The sequence below is a fragment of the Sinocyclocheilus anshuiensis genome, unplaced genomic scaffold (assembly GCF_001515605.1).
Source record: "Sinocyclocheilus anshuiensis isolate Anshui unplaced genomic scaffold, SAMN03320099.WGS_v1.1 scaffold1659, whole genome shotgun sequence".
Classification (NCBI taxonomy): Eukaryota; Metazoa; Chordata; class Actinopteri; order Cypriniformes; family Cyprinidae; genus Sinocyclocheilus; species Sinocyclocheilus anshuiensis.
Genome location: NW_015551112.1, coordinates 121,521 through 126,078, shown reverse-complemented (window position 1 = coordinate 126,078; position 4,558 = coordinate 121,521). Strand labels below are relative to the sequence as shown.

At 36.6% G+C, this 4,558-nt stretch overlaps 1 pseudogene; it reads right to left on the bottom strand.

The window, feature by feature from the left end:
- Window positions 1-76: 76 nt before the first annotated feature.
- LOC107662984 (biliverdin reductase A-like) overlaps window positions 77-4,558 on the bottom strand; it is a 7,421-nt pseudogene continuing 2,939 nt past the window's right edge.

Genomic DNA, 4,558 nt, shown 5'->3' with positions numbered 1-4,558 from the left:
ATCAGGTTATCAGACTTCTGAGTTGCACTTAATATGTTAATGTGCGGATTCAGCTGCAGAAAACAAATTCCATAAAGCAGGCACAATTTGTTTATTAACTGAAAACACAAATATGTAAACATGAAGACAGATGTAAACACTGCATATTAGTTAGACACAACATTTCTTTCCTTCTCTATGCTTCCCTGACAATATGTGCATTTTAATTGCGATTATGTTCTGCTTCATTCAGTGCTTTCCCAGAGAGAGCACAGACAGGAAAGAATGACAGAATGACACCACAGCATGAATTGAGTTTGCTCAAAGCATGTATGAACACTTACAGAGCTCATCCAGTTTTCACAGAAATATAAAATGTCAACAGAGTAACTTGATGTTAATATGTTAATGACATGATGTATCAAACCAAACAACAGTCCATAAATATTTTACAGTGCTCTGGAGGTTCATTTGTCTGAAATTTGGTGCAAATGTGCTACACCAGTCAGTGTTTGAGTCACATCCTAAATACCAACTCATCTACAAAACTGTAAAAAAGTAGTCAGCAGAAATCGTCCCTTTTTGTCGAATAACAAATTAGCAATAACTAGAGTTATGAGTTACACGATACAATAAAGGAATGAGCTGTTACTGCATATCCTGATGTGGCCCACTAGTTACATATACACAGAACTATTAATTACATTTACAAATTAAAAACTTTAAACTTTATGCTGATAGAATTAGATTAGATTAGAATTAGATAGATTGTAATATACATTACATGTTTTTAATCACTTCAATTTTCAAGACTGGAAAAAAAAAAATAAATAAAAAAAATTATATATGTATATAGAAACAAAATACCATAAAATGCAACTGATCAGCAAACTGATTTTCACTGTTAAAAAAATTCAAAATGAAAATAAATCTATATATTTAATTATTTTCCACTCTAGTCGTCTGTCTGTACACCACAGTCTACATCCCACAATTCCATGTAGGAAAAGACTGAACTCATGCCCACAGTGGGCTCAATGACTAATTTCTTCTTATTTAGTGAAGATGCAGTGTGGAGAGGTTCAGGTTCAGGCCTGAGTGCTTTCACTGAGCTGCTGAATGTGTTCTGCCAGCTGCAGACAGTGTAAGATCCTGCTCCTCTCCTCCTGGAGCTCGGCGGCAGACACTTCACCCTGCAGCTTCCGGCCGAACAGCACCAGATCCTGCATGAACAGACTGACCGGCTCCTGCTGACCTGCAGGAAGCTTCGTGATGGTGGCGTCCAGGAAGCGAAAGTGTATGTGTTTGGCTCTGCCCAGTCCTGGACCCCGCTCTTCAATCCAAGTTAGAGGCCTGTGTCAGAAAGATCTCTGATTAACTTGTGATTTTTGTGTCACATGTGATAAAATGAATAAATACAAATATCAGACTTATATTTATTCATTTGTTATCAAGTAAAAACCTTGGTGAGCAGTTTTACTTCAAAGAATATAAATTCATTTCATTAAGTACAATCATTTACATTTTAACTTAACATCTTTGTGTTCATGACCATATTGTTCAGCTATTAAATTTAGGAAATTGTATATATATATATATACCATGTTACTTTCAGCTATTCATTAAAAAATATTTAAAAAAATGAATGAATGAATAAATAAATGACAGATGATAACAGGTAAAAAAAATCCCATAAGCTTACACTGAAGGAAGGACCCAAATTATATCTAGGGAGTCAGAACTGAAATATTAAGGAGTTTTGTGCATGGGGTCTTTCGACCTGCGCCAGTAAGCAACCATTTTTTTTTTTCATAAAATGTGTGTTTTTAAGTATGTTTTCAAATGTATTTCTCACTCTACATGACAATTTAACTGCAAAACAATTATTTCTTATTATTGTTTTTTTTTTTTTACATATTATGTGGAAAACTTGATGAAATGGTGACCTGTTTCACTGAAAATTAAAAAATAAATTATAATTTAACCTCAAATCTTGGTGTTATTCGTCAGCTATCCACTAAAAAAATATCTAGAATTAAGATAAATTAAACTTAAATTTAAGAAAATTATGTATACATTTAAAAACAAATATTGCATTGAATAATTTTTTTTCCACTGTAAAAACCGCTGCCTGTGGATGCAGTGTACTCACTTCGGCTGTCTGGTCAGTAAGTGTGCCGTCATCTTCATGTATTTGTTCTCTTTCTCCTCCACCAGAGATGCTGCAGTAACCGTGAGCTCCCCGAAAAGATCAACCAACCAGGTCAGTCTCGAAATACCGCTGAAAGACGGGAACCCAAAATTTGGCTTCAGGGATCCACCTGAGAAGAAAAAACCACCAACACTCAAAACCCTGGAGGAAGCCTTTAAAAAGCCTGGATGAACTGCATACTATTATACAGTCATTACCTGTGAAGTGCAGCGTTCCCTCCTCTAGAGTTTTCCCAGCTATGTCTTTTTTCAGCTGTTTAAAGTCAGGAGTGAGGAGTTCAATATGTTCTTCATGTAGCACCAGGCCTGAAGATACCGTATAGAAGTTAAACATTCAGCCATCTTGCAGGCAGAATCATATCATTTAACTGCTATATAAAGACAAACTTCTACCATTTCAAATATTTACTCAGGCGTCTCCAGAAGACATGCTATACATCCACAGCTGTAGATCAGGACAGAAACTCACCCTTCTGCTGAGCCAGATTCCACAGATCCACTGCAGACTTGTAGCTGAGGGTTATAGGATACTCAACACACACATGCTTTCCCGCCTCCAGAAACTGCCTGAGATTGAGCAGATCAGGGAGAGATGATCATTTCTGCCACGTGTGAGGAGGAAGTGATTATGTGTGTGAGGAGGAAGTCGGTGTGTCACCTGATTTGCTCTTCATGGCTGGTGTTTTCCGTGCATATGAACGCCACATGGATGTCATCTCTGCTCAACGGCTCCGTCATCGAGATCTGCTTCACACCCTGCTGGTCTTCAAGACTCCTCCTACACAAACACAAAACACCAGCAGAACTTTAGACAGATTCAAATATATATGAAACATAAGAAAAGCTAAATATTTCAAATTAATATATATATATATATATATATATAAACATTTACTTATATAGCATTTTTCATAACTGAACTCAAAGCAACTCAAAGTGCTTCACAGGGGCATTAAAAAAAACACTTGACAATACAATTTCATAAAAAATCTACTCATATTTATTTATTTTTTTTACATATTATGTGGAAAACTTGATGAAATGGTGACCTGTTTCACTGAAAATTAAAAAATAAATTATAATTTAACCTCAAATCTTGGTGTTATTCGTCAGCTATCCACTAAAAAAATATCTAGAATTAAGATAAATTAAACTTAAATTTAAGAAAATTATGTATACATTTAAAAACAAATATTGCATTGAATAATTTTTTTTCCACTGTAAAAACCGCTGCCTGTGGATGCAGTGTACTCACTTCGGCTGTCTGGTCAGTAAGTGTGCCGTCATCTTCATGTATTTGTTCTCTTTCTCCTCCACCAGAGATGCTGCAGTAACCGTGAGCTCCCCGAAAAGATCAACCAACCAGGTCAGTCTCGAAATACCGCTGAAAGACGGGAACCCAATGTTTGGCTTCAGGGATCAACCTGAGAAGAAAAAACCACCAACACTCAAAACCCTGGAGGAAGCCTTTAAAAAGCCTGGATGAACTGCATACTATTATACAGTCATTACCTGTGAAGTGCAGCGTTCCCTCCTCTAGAGTTTTCCCAGCTATGTCTTTTTTCAGCTGTTTAAAGTCAGGAGTGAGGAGTTCAATATGTTCTTCATGTAGCACCAGGCCTGAAGATACCGTATAGAAGTTAAACATTCAGCCATCTTGCAGGCAGAATCATATCATTTAACTGCTATATAAAGACAAACTTCTACCATTTCAAATATTTACTCAGGCGTCTCCAGAAGACATGCTATACATCCACAGCTGTAGATCAGGACAGAAACTCACCCTTCTGCTGAGCCAGATTCCACAGATCCACTGCAGACTTGTAGCTGAGGGTTATAGGATACTCAACACACACATGCTTTCCCGCTTCCAGAAACTGCCTGAGATTGAGCAGATCAGGGAGATATGATCATTTCTGCCACGTGTGAGGAGGAAGTGATTATGTGTGTGAGGAGGAAGTCGGTGTGTCACCTGAGTTGCTCTTCATGGCTGGTGTTTTCCGTGCATATGAACGCCACATGGATGTCATCTCTGCTCAACGGCTCCGTCATCGAGATCTGCTTCACACCCTGCTGGTCTTCAAGACTCCTCCTACACAAACACAAAACACCAGCAGAACTTTAGACAGATTCAAACATAAGAAAAGCTGAAATATTTCTAATTATTTATCTTTAAATGAAACATGACTATGTCCTGAGAAAAAAATACAATATATATAATAATCTTGTTGAAAATAGGCCACTACATTTGTTAATAATTTTAAGTAATTATAATATATAATATAATAATAATATATAACAAGTTCAATTGTGAACATTTATAAAATATATGTTAGTGCTGTCAAACGATTAATCGCGATTAATCGCA